The 20,986-nt window shown below is 42.9% G+C and overlaps 1 non-coding gene across 1 annotated transcript; it reads left to right on the forward strand.

The window, feature by feature from the left end:
* The first annotated feature begins 1,232 nt into the window (after nt 1-1,232).
* On the forward strand, nt 1,233-1,305 carry Trnav-cac (transfer RNA valine (anticodon CAC)). The gene has a single exon. It is a non-coding gene; the product is annotated as a tRNA-Val (tRNA).
* The last annotated feature ends 19,681 nt before the right edge of the window (nt 1,306-20,986 follow it).

The raw sequence follows: 20,986 nt of genomic DNA on the forward strand, positions 1-20,986 counted from the left end.
GATGAGAGGTGAGCATACAACATGTTTCCCTTGGTCCCTTCTCCATGTTAGCCTTCCTGGGGCCCAGCCACACCAGTGACCTTTAAGAACACACCTTGTAGGCCAAGCTCGTGCAGGCTGAACCCACCCATCTCAACCCATCTCTTAACACAGGCCTTGAAGGGATCACAGGAAGAAAGGGCAGCATTCCAGGGGGGTGTGGTTTTAATGCTTGTGTCCCCTTCAAAACTCATCTTGAAACTTAACCCCAGTGCAGCAGTGTCAAGAAGTGGGACCCTGAGAGGTGTCAGGCTGTGAGAGCTGTGTCCTCATAGCATGTCTGGAAGGAATGAGTTCAGCCCCTTTTTGCCCTTCTGTTTCTTCTGCCATATGAGGTCACCGTGGCCCTCTCTTCTGGGAGGAATAGCAAGCAGGGAACCATCTTGGAAGTAGAGAGCACCATCCACCAGATAACAAACATGCCAGTGCCTTTGTCTTAGACCTCCAGCCTCCAGAACTAAGAGGAATCGGTTTCTGTTGTCTCTAAAGTACCTGGTCTCGGGTATTTTCTTACAGCAAAAGAAGAGTGGGCCTTGGTTACATAAAGAAAATCCAGGGTCAAGTTAGAAAGTAGAAGCTAGAGAAGATCCAATTGTTCTGCATAATAAAGTGAAAGGAATTCTTTACATCATTGAAAGAGCAGCATAGAGAAAGAGAGAGTGAGGGCTGGAATCACTGTGGACACATGACCTAGAAAACATTTTTTTAAGAATTTAACCTTTATTTTATTTGTTGTTGTTGTTGTTGTTGTTGTTGTTTATGTGGTGCTGAGGATTGAACCCTAGGCCTCCCCAGTGCTAGGCAAGCACTCTGCCACGGAACCACAACCCCAGCCCCTAGAGAATATTTTTTTTAAATATTTACTTTTTTAGTTGTAGTTGGACACAATACCTTTATTTTATTTATTTATATGTGGTGGTGAGATTTGAACCCAGGGCCTCGTATGTGCTAGGCAAGCACTTTACCGCTGAGCCACAACCCCAGCCCCTAGAGAATATTTTTAAAGAACAAAAATATCCAATATTCACATGTGAATCACATATATTGCTAAAATATTAAACTTTCCAGCTCTCTAATCCTTCAGGAGAGTTAGGTCCACTTACTAAACTATCAAATCACTTTTCTTTTTTAGAGAAGAGTAAGGAAAGAATTGGAAGAAAAGACAGAAAAAAATTGATACTTTAAAAATGGCTGGGGATGTAGCTCAGTTGGTAGAGTGCTTGCCTCACATGCACAAGGCCCAGGGTTCAATCCCCAGCACCACCAAATAATAATAATAATAATAATAATAATAATAATAAAAGATTTGGGAATCAAATTGATGAAAGAGGTGAAAGATCTCTACAATGAAAACTACAGAATACTAAAGAAAGGAATTAAAGAAGATGGAAAGATCTACCTTGTTCTTGGATAGGCAGATTAATATTGTCAAAATGACTATACTACCAAAAACACTATACATATTTAATGCAATTCCAATCAAAATCCCAATGACATTCGTCATAGAAACAGAAAAAGAAGTCATGAAATTCATCTGGAAAAATAAGAAGCAAGAAGAGTAAAGCAGGTGGCATCACTATACCAGAACTTAAACTATACTACAGAGCAATAGTAACAAAAATAGCATGGTATTGGCTCCAAAACAGACTGGTAGACCAATGGAACAGAATAGAGGACACAGAGACTAACCCACAAAATTACAATTATCTTATATTAGACAAAGGTGCCAAAAACATGCATTGGAGAAAAGATAGCCTCTTCAACAAATGATGCTGGGAAAACTGGAAATTCATATACAACAAAATGAAATTAAATCCCTATCTCTCACCATGCATAGAACTCAACTCAAAGTGGGTCAAGGACCTAGGAATTAAACCAGAGACACTATTAGAAAAAAAAGTAGGCCCAAATCTCCCTCATATCAGATTAGGCCCCACCTTCCTTAATAAGACTCCTATAGCGCAAGAATTAAAATCAAGAATCAATAAATGGGATGGATTCAAATTTAAAATTTTCTTCTCAGCAAAAGAAACAATCATTGAGGTGAATAGAGAGCCTACATTTTGGGAGCAAATTTTTACCACACACACATCAGATAGAGCACTAATCTCTAGGATATATAAAGAACGCAAATACCTTAACACCAATAAAACAAATAACCCAATTAATAAATGGGCCAAGGAACTGGCAGACACTTCTCAGAAGAGGATACAATCAATCAACAAATATATGAAAAAATGTTCAACATCTCTAGCAATTAGAGAAATGCAAATCAAAACTACTCTAAGATTTCATCTCACTCCAGTCAGAATGGCAGCTATTAAGAATACAAGTAACAGTAAGTGTTGGTGAGGATGTGGGGAAAAAGGCACACTCAAACGTTGCTGGTAGGACTGCAAATTGGTGCAGCCAATATGGAAAGCAGTATGGAGATTCCTTGGAAAACTGTAAATGGAAACACCATTTGACCCAGCTATCCCTCTCCTCAGACTATACCCAAAGGACTTAAAAACAGCATACTACAGGGACACAGCCACATCAATGTTTATAGCAGCTCAATTCACAATAGCTAAACTGTGGAACCAACCTAGATGCCCTTCATTTGATGAATGGATAAAGAAAATGTGGTATAAATACACAATGGAATAATATTCAGCCTTAAAAGAGAATAAAATCATGGCATTTACAGGTAAATGGATGGAGTTGGAGAATATAATGCTAAGTAAGCCAATCCCAAAAAAACTAAATGCCAAATTTTTCTCTGATATAAGGAGGATGATTCACAATGGGATAAGGATGGGGAGCATGGGAGGATTAGATGAACTCTAGATAGAAAAAAAGGGAGGGAGGAGAAGGGAGGGGGCATGTGGGTAGGAAGGACGGTGGAATGAGATGGACATCATTACCCTAAGTACATGTATGAAGACATGAATGGTATGACTCTACTTTGCGTACAACTAGAGATATGAAAAATTGTGCTCTATAGTATAATATGAATTGTAATGCATTCTGCTGTCATATATAACAAATTAGAATAAAAAATAGTAATAATAAAAGAGAACTATTTTATAGGCCAGTAAAGAATGCAGGAAGAGGGTAGGAGGACACACCCTTAAGGATGCCTCAGATTCAAGGAAAGAAAATCAGAGGGGCTGGGGTGTAGCCTAGTGGTAGAGCTCTTGCCTAACTTGCATGAGGCCCTGGGTTCCAATAAATCAATAGCATTGCAAATAAATTAGAATTTGAAAAAATGAAAAACAAAAGACTATGGCTACCACTTAATAAATCCTATAAACCTACACTTTTGCTTCTTCACTCCCATAAAGGAAGTCACTGCCTTTAGAAAAAGTGAGGAGAACTTTCTAGAACCTGACCAGCCAATCAGCAGCTCTCACCCTGTTCCACCATCTCTCTTCCTGTGAGGTCTCACTCTGTTCTACCATCCTCCTAAGGAGGAAGGAGCTCAGCGAGTAGACCCCAGAGTTAGAATCTAGTGAACTTTTCAGCTTGGAATTTTTCCACATGCCCAACCTCGTTATCTGATTCAGCATCAGGATGTGTGCAGAACTGGACTCTTCTGAACTTATTTACAAGTTTTATCATTGTACGTGCCCACATTATGCAAGCCGTTTGCAATCTCCCTAATTCTCTGACTTTAATTGTATAATTGAACAAGCCAAAAACTCATTTTTCCCAGGAAACATTAAACATTACCATCTTAATGAAATTCTTAATGAAATGGTCCCCTGTGCATGCAAATGACCAGTGGTAACTGGGCCACTGGCTTATCACTGGGCAAGGCAATAGGACAAATGCACTTTCTTTTGTCAATCACTAGGAATGGCAGGTCTATCCCCACTTTCGGCTGGAATGATAATTCCACAAGACCAGAAGATGAGTCTCTGTGAGATGTATGGATATAATTAAGATTGGATGAAAGGAGTTTAAATGAAGTAGGAACTGATCTCAGCTTACACAAATCAAAACTTATTTTCAGGGCTGAAAGAGCTCTCTTAAACTTTTCTTGCCAATTAGAAAAAAAAAAAAATTATCAACGGTCCTTTCTTTTCTCCGGAGACTAGAGGTCTGAGAGATTAATAGTATTTAACTCACTTCTCAGCTATTTTGGGGGAATGACAGAAGGAAATGGCTGAAATAAAAGAAATTTGAGGGACTTCTGAAATTTTCAGCACAATTAACAGAGAACTCTTCAAGTGTGTGTTTTTTCTCAACTGCATTTTTGAAAGGCCCCTTACTGGATAGAATTCGAATCTTGTACATACCATACACTCCTCTCGACAAAGTCATCACCTGCCCAAAGCTAAAATGTAGGAAGGCAGACCTGTTCAGATTTTCATTCAAATAGCATGGACAAAAATATCCTGGGCCAAGTAGACATCAAATTAAAGTATTTAGTAACAGCTGCTATTTATGTAAAAAAAAATTCCCAGTTCCCAAACCTTGTCAAATCTTTACAGTGCCAGAGAAATGTTAAGATGCCCAAAACGCCCACCACAGAAGCCTACCCTAGACATTCCTGGTACTTCAGAAAGAGAATGCAATGGCTACACCCATCCCAGATCCTACCTGAGTAGTTATTTCCTTCCCGCTGCAGTTCCTCCATTTCTCCACAAAGTAAAGGGGAAAGGAAAATCATACTTGCAAAATTTTTAACAGCTTTGCATGTACAATTTGGCAGCATTAATTATATGCAAAATGTGCAAAAATCACCAAGATCGGTTTCCAAAACTTTTTCCTCACTCCAAATAGAAACTCTGTAACCATTAAGCATTAATCCCTTACCCCCAAGCCCAAGGCAATCTAAGCCACTGGCAACCTCTGCCTACCTTCTCTCCCTATGAACTTGCCCTTTTCTAAATACAGTAGTTCCCTCTTACCTGCAGTGTAACTTTCCATGATTTCAGTTACCTGCAGAAGATCATGATCAGAATATATTACTACAGGGCAATGAACAATTAGAATATTTTCACTAAAACAGAAAGAGAGAAAACATTCATATAATTTTTACTATAGTATTTTGTTAGAAGGTTTTATTTTATTATTAGATATTATCATTAATCTCTTCCTGTGCCTCATGTATAAACTTTATCATAGGTGTGTATGTGTGTGTGTGTGTGTATATATATATATATATATATATATATATATATATATATATATATAATATGGTTCAGAATTATCTGTGGCTCTAGAGATCTGTTGAGTGTCTTGAAATGCGTCCCTTACAGATAAAGGGAACAGAGGTTTTTTTCTGTGTTTCTGTAATTATAATAATTGCTCTTTTGTGGCTTTCACTTAACATACTGTATTCGAGGTTTATGCATGTTATGGCATGTATCAGAATTTCATTCCTTTATTTTGTTTATTTATTTATTTGTTTGTTTATTTATTTATTTTGGTGCCAGGGATTGAGCCCTGAGGCACTTACCCACTGAACCACATCCCTAGCCCTTTTTTATTTTTCATTTTGAGATAGGGTCTCACAAAGTTGCTTAAGGCCTCACTCAAGTTACTGAGGCTGGTCTCAAACTCTCCTGCCTCAGCCTCCCAAGCCAGAATTTCACTTCTTTATATGACTTAATAATACATATATAGATATATACATACATACATAAAACACACATTCATCTATTGATTATAGGTTTAATTTTAAAGAAGAGTCGAGTGCAGAACATTGAAAATTTTCATACCTCGATTCATAGCAGACTTTTATTATCAGTCAAGACTGGTCCCTTTCTTGGGCTTTGTTAACTTTTTCATCCCTGAAGCTTCTCCCAGTCCCTCTCCTCCAATTAATTGGCAGCTCCTCTAAGGTGTTTGATGTAGATCTTCACAAAACATGTGGAAGGTTTGTAGAATGAATAACCAGGTGTGTTGTTTTAATTTATGTAAGTGAATTGAATTTATATAAATCTCACTCTATTTCTTTTTCATTGAACTCTGTTTTCAGATCTACACGTATTTATGACTAGATCTGGTGAATCAGTCCTTGTTTAATGTTAAGTCTCTGTCTAATATGGCACGAAGAGATCAAATGGTCTTACTCTATTATTATCTTTCCTGAGATGAAGATGACTCTCAGGGTCACCTCTTAATCTCGTCTAGTCTTGGTTTCTTCCTCTCTATAATGAGGGGGTTACACCAGATCAAAAGTCCTTGACGGGCAGGTATGACTCAAATGACACGGGAACCTTTTCCAAAATAAGGTGCCCAGCTCGATAGCAAAATCTAAGGTTATAAAACCCTGATATAAATCCCCAGGTGACTCCAGTGTGCACCCTGGTTAAAACCCCTGCACAAGGTGAAGGTCTGAAGTCTCTTCCCTTTAATACCCAGAATTCTGTGATTACATAGAAAAATCTCTTGGCAAAGGTCCTAGAACAGAGCCTGGCAATATAAATGTCCCAGCTTTCTGTTTTCCAACCATGAAATCTATTTCAAAAGCACGGATGCTATTTGATTGCTCCCTTCTACAGGTATATTCCAAGGATTAACCGCTCCTGGTTAACACACTCACCCGCAGCTCCTGGGGCTCAGTCCTTCCTTAGCTTGGATCAAGCCCTCTGGTTCTCGTATTTGATAAAAGCTGAATGAGACTGGGAGCATCTTTCATTTCTATTCCTATCAGAAATTTGTGTAGCTCAACAGGATGACCTCTGGGGCTCTGCTTTTGCAAGGAACTCAGAACTGTTTTCTAGAGTCTTGGTTTTTGCAAAGGCGCCTGCTCCGTTCCCCCCGGCAGTACCTCTCCTTCCCCACCCGCCAGGTCTGCGGGTCAAGCATCCGAACTCACCTTCCAGCCTTCTTTCTCTCGCCCCCAGTTAGTGTGAATGCTTGGGAATTCAGAAAGCGGGAAGAAGAAAACAGTACTTACTGTAATCCCACCGAGTGGAATAGATTTTCTTCACAAATAGGTTTCCACTCAGTCTTCCCCTATTCATATCAGCCCCATTGCTCAGGCCCCAAATCCAAATGCCGTGTTTGGCCCTGGCCTTTCCTTACCACGTCCAACCCATCAGCTCAACCTCTAAATACATCCTGAATCCACCCGGCCTTTCAGTTCCCTTTCCTACCACCTTAGGCCAGCTGCCATTCTCTCTCCCCAGGACACCCCCTGAGCCTCCTTAGCAAGTTACTGAAGGAGCTAAATATGTTGACTGGCAGAGCCAGAAAGCAAAAAGACACAGACTGACTGAAGGAATTAGGCCAAAAAAAAAAAGGACTAAATTTAATAAAAATAACTAAAAGCCTCTGCATTCACTTTCCAAAATCCCAGGGCACCAGTACAAGCTGCATAAAGGGCTTACATGATTTATTTGACAGAAAGCTCAATTAAGAAAACAATGTCATGCACTCAACCAAAAATGAACCTTTTTGCTACTTTCACGGAAGGAATAAAAATGCAGCATCCAGGACAAGGGGATGATAGTCCTTTTGTCCCGGTCATACAGAATGTTCCATTCTGGGCACCAGATTAAAATACGTATTTAAAACAAAATGCATGCACATACACAGAATTAATGGAGAAGCATTCTGAGAAGAGCAAAGTTGAGTCATGTGAGCAACAGCTGGAAGAATTGGAGATGCTTGTCTAGAGAAGAGAAGACTGAGGGTCTAAATGGCACACTCACTTGTGATACTTGAAGTCCTCACTCGTGCCAGGAAGAGGAGTCTCCTATGATGTATTACCAGAAGGTTCAAAAGAAATGAGCGTGTCTTTCATAGCTCAGCTGAAACCTGTCCTGATTGTCCTGCCTCGGCAATCCCAGTCTCTTCCTGGAGCTTAGAAAGGTCCTGTTTCTTCTCAAGCACATCTGTCTCTAGTACGTACCATCCATGAGAGCAGAGATCCTATTTACTTTCTTCACTCTAACATTCTGGTATCCAGAGAAGTTTTAGGCACAGAGTAGGAATTCTGTGAATATTTGCTGTGTCATGAAATCCCGGAGATAATCAATTTATAAAGATAAAAGGTTTGTTTGGGTTCACAGCTTTGGAGGTTCCACTCCTAGATTGATTGGTGCTGCTGCCACTTTGGGCCTGTGGCAAGGGGAGCCCATGGTGAGAGGCAAGCTGCTCCCCTCAAGTGGGGAAGCAAAGAGAAAGGAAGAGGAGGAGGGCCCCGAAATCCCCTTGGCCTAAGGGCTCCCACAAGACCCCACTTTCCAAAGATTCCACCAGCTCCCAAGAGCGTGACAGTGGGGACCAGGCCTTGGACACAGGCTGCAGAGGACACTCAACATCCACGCCATAGCACGGACTAGAGGAAGGAACCGGTAAGTGAATGCCTCCTTCCCCGTGGTGGCCTGGCATTAAAGGGCCTCAAGACTCACTCTTAGGAACTGACCTTCATGACGTTTGGGGTCTCCCTGGATAAACTTTCTTTCAGAGAGTTGAGTGCATTATCTCCTGCCTCCTCGGACTTTTCCTTCACTCGACATTTTTCGTTTCATGACCTAATCTGCAGATCCGTGACGACAGAGTCTTTGAATGTCCCCTGGTCTCAGATGGTCCTTGGACCAGAATCTTATTTGGGGCTGTCCCCAGAGTAAGCTTCCACCCTCCTTCTGGATTCCTCTGGGGCTTCCTGAAGTCTGGCTGTGCTGGTCTTCTTAACTCAACTGGAGACTCCTGAGGAAACCCAGAAGAAGAAGGTTCCAGAAGAGGAAGTCTGGTACGCTCCTTCCCAAAAGGTGAACTGAGTCCAGGAAGCAGATTTTTGTTTCAAGTCTTTGGAAGGCTATTTTAAATGTACAGCCATTTAAAAAATAACAAGTGACCTCTACCTATGGATAGGAAACCTACCAGGAGCATATTATCGATTTCATATATTTAATTTGATAATTAAAAAGAAGGTGACCAAACAATATGACCATAACCCTATTCTGTTTTAAAATGAAATATATACAAAAGTCTGATAGGAAATAAAAACTGTTAATTGTGTAATAACTGAGTAGGGAGAACATCATGTATGTCTTTCTTTTCTTTTCTATATTTACAATTTTTTTTACAATTCTTTAAAGATAATCTATAATTTTCGTTTCTCATGAGATAGTAGTCTGAGGTGAACTATTGGTTTGTTTGCTAAAGAAGGTTATTTGGCTCCCAGTCACAAGGACACGGACAGGAAAGGTGCTCACAGGGTGGAACAGTGCTTATCGTCTCCTTTAATCCTCTCACCCTCCGAGAAGTGACAGTCCCATTACATAGCTAAAAAGACTGAGACTCGAGGAAGCCCATCAATCAGCCAAAGTCACACTGCTGGGTAGCAATGGTCTTTGAATCCAGCTCTGCCTAACCCAGCACTCCTACTTCTAGAGTCTCAATGTTCTTTCTCCCTCAAAACTGGGCAGTCTAAAGTGGGGGCAAGAGAAGCGCCAGTCTCTGGGCTTTGGTGGGTTTACCATGAGATGAGTCTTCTCAAGCCTCAGACCCCTCTGCCCGCTCTCCAGTGATCCGCACCTCCTCCCTCATGACGTGGCGCAGAGTAGCACCGGCACCACTGGGAGCTTATTAGAAATGAAGAGTCTCTGGCCTCGTCCCAGACCTACAGAATCAGATCCACCTGCACGTTACAACTTGACAGGTGCTGCTTTAAAAACGCCTCCCAGTCCCCCTCCCTGCCCAGGTTGCTATGGAAACAACCATCCTTTGCTCCAGTGTCCAGTTTCTTCCCCCAAAGCAAAGTGCTCTCTCCATTTGACATTCCTGGGAGCACTGGGGCCCAAAAGGAAAAGAAAGTTATCTCTAAAGACATTTTATTTGCCAAAATCATGCCTGATATAAATGGGGGAGCCTCAAAGACAGCTGGACCCCATCGCTCTGTGGTGGTCAGAGCAGCGGTCAGCTGACAATGTTCAACAACCAGCTCACAGCATTGGCCAGTTTCCACAGAATGAACACTCCCACCAAGGTGACATCACCAAATGTGGGGCTGAGGGTTGCAAGCAACACATGTTCAGGTACCCTGAGCTCCAGCACCCCACGGAACCAGGGCCTAATTTTTATGAGTCAAATTCATTTGTGACAAAGGGGAAAACACGGGGTGGGGTTGTTGTTCAGTGGCAGAGCATTTGCCTCGCATGCATGAGGCACTGGGTCCGATCCTCAGCACCACATAAAAATAAAGATATTGTGTCCATCTTTTTAAAAAAGGGGGGAAAACACGCAGGATTCCAGCTAATACAGACATAAAGTTTTATGGTTAGCTCCCACAACCATTTAAATTTATCCATCTCTAATGAGTTTTGGCAAACAGAAAGTAGCTCACCAGATACTCTCTGCAACAGCTTGTCAGACTGGAAAATTATCTGTGGTGGCTGTTCTTTTGGAAAATAAAGGGAGTCTTGGGTTCATAATAAGAAGCATTCGGAAGCCCCCACCCATCCTGACCAATACAGCATTTCCAGTAGCTTCTAGGTGGGAGGAGAAAGAGTTCAGGCCGAGCTTGTACAATGTATGACCTCCTGACTCTCAAGTATGAGGTCTTATTCATTCTTCAGCAAGAGGAGGCATGGCAGCTGTGTGGTTGTGAGTTAGGAAGGCAGAAAGTTCAACAGGGAATCCAAGGAGGAGCTGGATTGATGGAGAAGGTAAGACTGTTAGCATGGGTGATGCAAAATTGGGAATAAGTATATGGAGGGGGGAACAAGAACTATTTAAAGAACATAGAGTAGGTCTGTTTGCTGGAGGAGACAGTGGTTAATTACTATCATTGTCGTTAGCCTCATCTAATTGAGCTCTTAGCATGTGCCAGGACCTATGCTAAGCACTTTAAGTCAGTTATCTCAAGGATGCTTTGCTGAAATTCTGTGTGGTTATTGCTGTCCTCATCATCTCCATCTTACAGAAGAAACTGTGGTTTAAAAAGCTTAAGATACAGCCAGGCTCAGTGGTTCACACCTGCATTGAAAGCAATTCAGAGGGCTGAGGCAGAGGGACTGCAGATTCGAGGCCAGCCTCAGCAATGTAGTGAGACCCAGTCTCAAAATTAAAAAAATAAATAAAATGAAAAGGACTGGAGATGTAGCTCAGTAGTAGAGAATCCCTGGGTTCTATCTCCAATACCAAAAATAATAAACATTTTTTTAAATTTTATAAGTACAAAGCTTGGGGTATTGGCTCAAGGCTATGCAGATGGTAAGAAAAAGATTCAGGATTCCAATGCAGGCTCATCAGATACTGAAACCCAAGCTGTAAGGGTCATAATGCATCACCTCTGGACTCATGGGAGCAGTTGTGGGGCATGGCTAGAAAGAGAAATATCCCTCCTAAGAGAGGTGCCAAGAAATCTGCCCAAGCAGCCCAAAGGCAGAAGAATGGAGATGGACCACCCGTCCTCCCCTGGCCCTGAGGGCTGAGAGCACCTACATTCAAACAGCCTTGCCTGCTAGTTTCCGCCCTGCTCTATTCTGGAAACGACATTGTCAGAGGAATCCAGACAAGTCACTACATCAGCAGAAGAGAATAAATAGAAGGTGGGAAGTTTCAAAAGCCACCCCTGATGGAGAGGAAGAAGCCAGGACGCAGCTAAACTGACACACATCTCAGAGTGCCACCCAATCACAAAACCTGTCTCCCCTGCTTCCTGCACTGCCGTGAGACCCACCGCAAGTGCCAGTCATCCCTGCAATTGGTGTGACTGTGAACTGAGTTCTAACCAATGTGATTTGGCGGAGGTGATGTCAGACACCTCCAGGCCAGGTCCCTAGAAGCCTCCTCTATGTACTTCCCCATGTTCTCTCCACCTCCATAGAGATCATTTTTGAAGATAACACAGCCACAAAAGGTAAGGAGCTTGCTCTCTGAATTGCCACTTGGAGATGCGTTTCCTACTGATTGAATTAAACTTTGGATTAAACTTTATGTGGGTAAGAAGTAAGCTGGAATCTATTAATTTTTTTTTTTTAAGGACATTGTTGTCAAAGAAACTGGAACCATTGGTCTGGAGACAACTCAGAGGTGGAGACTGGATATGATGTCCAGCTTCAACCATCATCAGTTAAAAAGGTTTCTTGGTATTACTCCAACATACAGAACTAAGAACAGGGGTAATATGTACAAGGATATTCCAGTTATGAATCTGCAAGAGTTCCAGTATAAGGGGGAAAAGTCCTAAGAATCAGAGATGTCAGAAGATCGGTCTCCTGCCCACTGCACCTCCTCATTCCCCCTGGGCTACCCATCTTCCTGTGCTTCATGAGTGTTCTGAGCTTTCTGACCTCTGGGCCAGTGTGCATGCAGATCCTTCTGCCTCAAACACTCTTCGCTCTTCACGGGTTGTCTTCATACATTCATTCAACAGCTATGTATCACTTCAGGCCAGGAACTGTTCAGGATGCTTAGATACAGCAGTGAACAGAAGAGACAAGAAAGCCTGCCCTCGTGGAACATAAGCCTAGCCGGAAATAAACCCTATAAACAACAAAATGAGTAAATAAGATAATGTGTTTCATAATAAGTGTTATGGGGAAGATTGAGAGCGAGTTCTAGAGAAAGAGGCAGGGGTGGTCCTAGACCAGTTGCCATTTTAAGTATGGTGGACATGGTCACAGAAGTCCTCATTGAGAAGTTGATATTTGAACCAGTATTTAAAGGGAGGTAAGGAAATTAGGGAGACAATATCTGGTGGAAGAGCACTCCAGGCAGAGGGAATAACTAAAAAATAGACCCTGGGGCAGAAGCATCTCTGGAATGTTCAAAGCAGAGCCAGGAGGCCAATGTGGTTGGAGGACAAGGAGTAAGAGACAGTATAGGAAGAGAGGGGGTGAGAGGCAACAGGGACACTTCAAGCATCAGGTTGTTCATCACCACTCCGAACCCCCAAATGTTAACTGTTTCCCTGCCTCAATCCCTTTATTCTGTCGTAGCACCCTTATCTTTTATAGCATAAGGGGCAATATTCGGCTCATGTTTTGAATTGCTAACTATCTGTAACCCTCACTAGACTGTAGATGCCACCAGAGCAGAAACCAGCTTTATTTCAGAAACCATAGCCAGTACCTAGCCAGTGCCTGGCAGGTGCACACTGGTCCTTAATGTCTGTTGACCAAATGATTGGCTGTTGGAATAAGTTGCCAACAGAGCAGCAATTGCCTCAACCCTGGGCCATTGGGATGTAGTCACAGGTAGTCATGCAGCAGACATCCAGGTCTCCCAGTGTTAAAAAGAAAATATCCTGAGAATTTGTATTTCCCTGGATTTTCGCAAATAAAGTCCTAAGTTTATTTTGTTCTGCTGCAAACAGGCAGAACCACTTCCTCCCGCCCTTCTGTTCTGCAGAGTTCTTCCACTTAAAATCCTCTCTCCTCAGGCTTTTCTTTCCTGTGCCCCTCGGGGCTGTGTTATGTTCTGTTGGCAAATCACAAACCCCACGGGCCTTTGGCCAATTGCAAGAACAACCAGGTAATCATTTGTGTAGCTTTGATAAACCTCGGTTTCCTCAATTCCCTTTCCCACACCCTTGCCATCTTCTTAACACAGTGTGTCATCAGAGGCCATGGTAGAGTGTGTAGATAAAAACCTGATGGGTGGAGACTGAATAAAGCATCCAAAGCTTCATTTGGGGAAACGCACAGCCAAATGGTGAAGAGAAAAGGGGTGCAGTGTTGACGTTTGTCTCCATTCCTTAGCCAGACATGGAATCATGGTGCAATTCCAAAGATGTCATTTCACCTCGCTGGGCCTTATTTATTTTTCTTTCTATAAACTAGAGATGATAATTAATAGGTTTGGATAAGGCCAGAGAGGTGATAATGACATCTTTGGATGCACCAAGAATTCCATGAGTCTGGATAAGGAAATGGTTTGTTACAAACGATGATACATCTTTCTTCTAACCCTGCAAAATCTGGCTCCTGAGTCTCCAAGCTCACCAGTCCTTGTTAGTTTTTTTAATTCTACAAGCTCTTTCATGGCCCCAAACCTTATTCCTCTGCCAGGAGTCATTTCCCCTGCAGCATTTGCCAAACTAGGAGGCATCTTTCCCTCCCATTCTCATTTTAAACCCTGCCTTCTGCAATGGTCTGAAGGCTATGTCCCTCCAAGTGTGTACATTGGAAACTAATACCCAGGGTGACAGTATTAAGAGGCGGGAGCCTGGGGGCTGATTAAGTCATGAAAGGTCCACCTGCAAGGATGGGATCAGTGTCCTGATAAAAGGAGCCCAAGTGGCCATCCCCACCCCTCTGCCACACAAGTTTGCAGCAAGAAGTCACCATCTTGAAAGCAGAGGGAAAGCCCTCCCCAATCACTGGCACCTTGATCTTGGATTCTGCAGCCTCCAGACTGTAATAAACTTCTCAGGTCCATAAATTGCTCAATGGAAGGCTTTTTGTCATAGCAGCCTGAACAGACTATGATGCCTTCTAAGAGAAGCTTTTTTTAACTTCTATATCCTGTCTAATATGGATGCCTCCCTGCCAACTATCCTGGCTCCCAGTTAGACATGATTTATTTATAGCCCTTCTTATATATTCCCTTTCACTCTAGTCACCTGCCTCATCAGATCAAGGACCCCACACAGCACCCACTGCCCTGCACTATGCATATGGCCCATGACAGTGGGGTCAATAAATATTTGTCAAGAACATGGACAGATTAATTTGTGACGAACCAACAATAGAAGTCAAGACAAAGACCCAAAAACAAAAATGGGGGAGGGCAGCTAAGGAATTTAAGATACATACACTTCATAAAATATTCTAGAGCTATTTAAAATTAACATGGAGAATCCTATGGAGTAGCAAAGGAAACACTTAGGATGTATTATTAGGTCAGGAAATGCTATTCACACTTGCATTACAACTATGTAAAACATCATTCTCTATGGCCAGAAACCTCAAGTAAACAAATCTGGACACACTCGAGTGATCTGCGAGGGTGGTACGACTGTGGATGTTTGGGTTTTGGAGTTTTTTTTTCCTCTTTTCTTTTTGCTTCTGTGGCCACGATGCTGTTAGCAACAGTGATTTGTTTTTCACTGAAGGGGGCACTGAAGTGTTGGACTGCTCAAAACGGGTGTCAAACTGTATTAGTCAGGACTCTCCAGAGACACAGAACCAAAAGGATCTTATTAGAAAGAGAGAGGGAGAGATGAGAGGGGAATATTCCAGGAAAGCTGAGGAGTCCCACACAGGCCACCTGCAAGCCAGAGGCCCTCGGATACCAGCAGCAAGGCTCATTCCAAGCCCACAGCCTGATAACCAAGGAAGTCGATGATGAAATCGCAGTCCAAGACCAAGGTTCTGAAAGCCTGGAAGGTCACCGGAGTGAGTCCTAGAGTCCAAAGACTGAAGAGCTTGGAGTACTGACAGGACGGAGAAGAAGTGTATGCCAGTTCCAAAGAGGTCAAGGAAATCCTGTTCTCTGTGGCTGTGGTTTAGGAAAGTGTTCCCAAGGCCCACGGGTTAAAGGCTGTGTGCCCCATCTGGGTGCTATTGGGGGGAGGTGGGGAGGAAACTTTAGAAGGTGGAGCCTAATGGAAGAAGTTAGGCCATTGTGGGTATGTCCTTGAGGGAGATACTGGAACCCTGATCCCTTACACTCTCTCTTTCTGTCTCCTCTCTGCTTCATAGCCGCAATGAGATAGAAAGGCCTTCTCCCCCATGCCTACCCACCATGATGATGAATCATACCACTATAGGCCCAAAGGAACAGCAATCATGGACTGAAAAACTGAGACCATGAACTAAAATAAACCTTTCCTTCATTAACTCTATGATCTCAGGCATTGTGTCACAGTATTGCAAAGCTAACACGCCCGTCTTTTGTTGTATCTGAGCCTCTAGCCAATTATATGATGCCCACCCACATAGAGGGTGGATCTTTCCAACTCAATCACTAACTCACAAGCTAAATTCCTCTGGAAGCATCCTCACAGACACATCTGGAAATCATGCTTTTCCGGTTCCCTAGGCATTTCTTAATTTACTCAAATTGACACCTAAATTTAACCCTCATGCAAATATTTGTTCACAGCTGTGTGTAGAACAAACTTCTTTTACATACCTTTTTAGAGCCAGCTGGGACATGGTATAGGGATATCAGAAGCAGCAGCAACCTCTGAGTCCCTGGGACGTGGCTTTGTGGTTGTACATGGGACCACACCTAAAATGCCCGGAGGGAAGTGGTTTCCATAGGAAATGTCCAGAGTGGGGACCTGTTAGGGTCTGTAAACAAGTCAAGATGGCGCCTGGCATTTTGCCAGAGGGAATGGTTTGTGAAGCCAGCGAGCCATTAAGTGTGGAGATTCCTTATTGGTTGACTGCTGTATCTAGTTTATGTTAATTAAGATAAGCTGTGTGGAATGTATATATACCCCTCCTGTCCTACAATAAACGGCTCCCACTCCTGCTGTATCAATGTACATAAGTTGTTCGTTACCCCCCTGGTTATTTTGCTGCAGCCGGACTGCAGCAGGGACCTATTCAAAAGGTGATTGCCTGCTGGCTGGCCAAATCCCCAATAATATGCGCCACACTGGTCGAGATTTCTCTATGTGACACAATCACATGTGTCCAGCTTTTCTGCTTTTAAGGCCATTTCACATCCAATCCTCAAAACTCCCCTTTGTAAGATGGTTGGTCATCATGCACATATTACGGAACACAAACGGACACTTGGAGAGGTTGTCGAATTCTTTCTTCCTTTGCAGGCTGGAGATGGGTCCGTGAAGGCAGTGAACCCATGACAAAAATTGTATTTCCTGGGAAGAAAACTGCCCCATAAGTTTCATTAGCCAAGTTATTAGAGACAGATCCTGTGGCAGCAATGCATTGGCCAGACTCCAAAGGCCCCTGAGCTGCCTCTCTTGAGAGCAGTAGGAGGGTTTGACAGTTCTCACACATCTCCCTGTTATGACAGAAGACAGATGACACTCTTGTGTGCAATACGCCTGTGCGGAAATCCTCAGGATTATACAAAGCTCCCAGCCGCTGGCCAGGAAAACATCCTACAGCACAATGATGTGAGTAGATCATTTGAATACCTTGATATTTTCACAAATATTAGCATGGGTAGCAGTTTTGTACAAAGGCTAAGAACATGACCTTCATTACCAGACAGGACGTGACTTCAAATTCTTTCTAACTATGTGAGCCTAAGCAGGTTTAGACCTTTTTTTTCTCCGTTTGTTACTAGGGATTGGATCCAGGGGCACTGTATCACTGAGCAACATCCCTAGCCCTTTTTAATTTTTTTTTTATTTTGAGACAGGGTCTTGCTAAGTTCTTGGAGCCTTGCTAAATTGCAGAGGCTGGCTTTGAACTTGTAATCCTCCTGCTTCATCCTCTTAACTTGCTGGGATTAGAGGCATGCACCACCCACACCCGTCTAGTTCATGCTTCTTGAGCCTCAGTTTCCTTATCTGTAAGTTGTAGCTAATAACAAACATTTCACAAGGTCCCAGTAAGGATTAAAGATGATTATAGCTGCAAATCCCTTTGCTACATGCTTGGCACAGAGCATGTATTCAGTAAGTGTTCGCTAACAATAATAGTAGTCATGCTGCTAAAAAATAACTTGAAAACTCCTTCCAAATGATCACAACACTAGGCACACTGTGGCTCAGTGATCTTGTTCCAAGAGTTTTGCCCACAAAGAGTTAGGCGTTGAACAGTTGCTATAACAAAGTTCAGGATGAAGCTGGCCCATTCCTGGCAGGAATCCTGCCAGTGTCCACAGTGTCTTTCATTGAGAATTAGACTCATGGAGGGTGGAAAGAAGAGAAGGTCAGAGAATCCATAATGAGATATGTTGATGGATTAGGAAAGAGTACTTGGCAAATATTTCCAAGAAGAACATACCTATGAAATTCTTTGGGAGGTTTCTGAAAAGAGCAGGGGTTGGCCTTGGAGTATAGGTAAGATCTGGAGAGGAGAAGAGGGACGGACAGAGCCAAGGAGTCACAAAAAGGAACGGGCTAGGAAGTTTGTGCCAGAGTGAGTCTAGGCCTCTTCCATCATCCTCTGTTCTTCCGGAAATAACTCAGCCCTTTGGCTAAGTTATTAGGGTGCTCCACATTGGTTCTGCTTGCAGTGTTTCCCCAGCTAGGTAATTAAACGTAGCCCATTTAATTGAATCACAGCGAAGCCTATAGCTGATGTCTCTGCACCCAGAGGGGGAAAGGTGGGGTGTTATGGAACCAAGCGTCTCTCTCTGGTGCCAGCAAGAATTCTGCAGATATTTTCAGACCTCAGCATAAAAAGCACGATATTCAAGGCAGTATCATGTAGAGATTAGAGTAATCTCCCCAACAAGAGAAGAGACGATCTCCCTTTTATACAACAACAGTTCAGTAAATTTTGTTTAGCTTGCGTAGGATACAGTTAATTACAGTAATTTATCAAAGTGGCATAAGGTGGTATTCACACACACAAAGAGCATTTTCCCACAGTTGAAAATCCTCAGTTTTATATAAGCTGAAGCTAGTACTAATTGAATTTTCACTTGGGTAGATAAAATCTTTAACAACTTCAGAATAACTAAATGCTCTCTGCTCGACGATGTGGATCGGGGTGATTTACAACACCTATCACACAATCATGCTAATTTTGCTTTCGTATGATTAATTAAAACAATATGTTCATTCTTCCTAAAGTGGAATTAGGGCACCCAAGGAGTTGGCTTTTATTACAAACGTCCCTGTCCAGCAGTAAAAGCAATTTCCACACATCATCTTCAGGAAAGTGGTAAGGACATGAGCCCTTGAGGGACAAACTTCGTCAACTCCAACTCTGCTCTTTGGAAGACAGTAGAGGTGAGTCTGAGAGGCAGATAAAGGTTTCTAGGACTTCAGAGCTGAGAAGACCTTAGAGGCAAGCTCATAGAAATCTCCCACTTCACAGATGACAAGACTAAGGCTTAAGGAAGCCACTAAGTTGCCCCTAACTTACATGGCCCCAATTTTGGCTAATTTTATATCATATCCAGCTACCCTGTCACTTAAACCAATCTTATCTGTAAATCAGTTTTCTCATCTTAAACTGGGGGCAGTAGCACCCATCTCAAACTGGATACTATCATTCTAAGTGAAATAAGCCAATCCCAAAAAACCAAAAGCCAATGTCCTCTCTGATCTTCGGATGCTAACTCACAATAGGCCATGGGGCGGGGCGGGGCGGGGTGGGGAAGAGGGGAAAGACAGTAGAAGAAACCGGACATAACTTTCATTTGTTCATGTATGAATACATGACCATTGTAACTCCACATCACATGCAACAACAAAAATGGGAAGTTACACTCCATGTATGTATGATATGTCAAAATACGTTCTACTGTCTCGTATAACTAAAAAGAACACATTTAAAATTTTTTTAAATTAAGATTAAAAAAAAATAGCATCCATTTCAAAGAGGCTCAGTAACTATTTAAAGAAAGAGCACGGGATTGGGAGTCAGGAAACCTGCAGGAACTTACAACACTGGATCTCTCTCTAGCTCACTCCCCCCACCCCACCAAAGAAATGGGGTGATAGCATTTGAACTGCCACGCTTCCAAAATAAGAGGACTGTGAGAAAGTCTGGCCAGAAAGCTTCACAGAGTGTTAACTTCAAGAAGACTAATGTAAACAGCAGCTAAAGAGCCAGAGGCTTCCGCTTCTCAAATACAAAGAGCTCTTTGAGTTCCTGATGATGTTTTCTAAGAACTTACCAGAAGCTAGACCCTAAGCTACAGTACTGAAGCTCAGAGAGGTCAAACAACTTGCCCAAGACCAGTCAACTAGTAAGGGCAGAGCCTGCTTTTGTACCCAGGTCTTTCTGATTACAAAGCTGTGAAATTGGACTCAAATAGATGTTGGAATCGCAAAAGCCTATGGGAACTAGACCAAAGAATTAAATAGCATGTGTGAACTGGGTGAGTGTAAGGACCATATAGTGCAGTGGATGGGGGCAGGGGCAGGTGCATGCCCCAGCTAAGTCCAAAGGAACATTTTAAGCCATGATCTGCTCTTCCACTCGACCACAATCAGCCCACAGACCACCGGTTGGTAGTCTCAGCATGGCACAAAAGAGCCTCTGTCTCAGAATCATTATGGAAAGAGAAGGACTTGATGGGAAATTCTGGAGACAACTGCCCAACTGAAATGGCAGAGCCCTGGCAGCTCCTATGGGCTGAGGGGGTAAGGCTGAGTCAGGTGTGAGGGGCCTAGACACCCTAGAATTTGGGTAGAGTGTGGGAAAATAAGGCAGTGCTCTTGCACAGTTGCAGCTGATTAACTTGAAGTAAATGGATCAGAAGTTCCAAGGACCCCAAGTCCTCCACAGCATCTCAATAATGAGAAAAGTGCCCCAGCCCAGGAGAGGAGATGGGACTCTTAACTCTGCCTCTAGTGATCATTGCCCTTTGATTGATGGCTCAGGATTGGTCTATGTTAAGAGCATCGTATGAAGCAGCTATCACTAATGTCATCCTTGTCTTACAAAAGTCACGTTTAAAGAGCTTCTCTCTGAGTATGATGTCTAAGATCACACTGCTGCTAAGAGTCAAGGAGTGATTGCCACGCACTGGGACCTGGGCAGGTCTCAGGGCTTCAGTTTTCTTCTCCAGTAAATGCAGGGCTGGGGCCTGAGAAGCTATGAATTCCTTTTTATCTTCAATCATAATGGCTTCCTGATGGGGTGACAGCCTCCAGCACCTTCCAGCCTCCTTCTGCGGAGCAGAGGAGGTTCAGTCTTAGGTACTGAGCAGCTGTCCTCATGCACCCAGGGTGTCCCTTTCCAGTGTTTGGAATCTTGTTCCCATTGACCAGCCTCACTGGCTGCTTGATGGTTGAAACTTCATAACCACCAACACGACATACAGCCAGGCACTCAATCAGGTGCCTCCGAACCCATGGCCCCGGGAGATCCTGAGACAGCCTTCAATTCCTTCTCATTCATTCGGACATTGACTATCAGATTCAAATTCTTAGGCAGTTAAAGAGATC

This window comes from Marmota flaviventris, chromosome 5 (assembly GCF_047511675.1).
Source record: "Marmota flaviventris isolate mMarFla1 chromosome 5, mMarFla1.hap1, whole genome shotgun sequence".
Classification (NCBI taxonomy): Eukaryota; Metazoa; Chordata; class Mammalia; order Rodentia; family Sciuridae; genus Marmota; species Marmota flaviventris.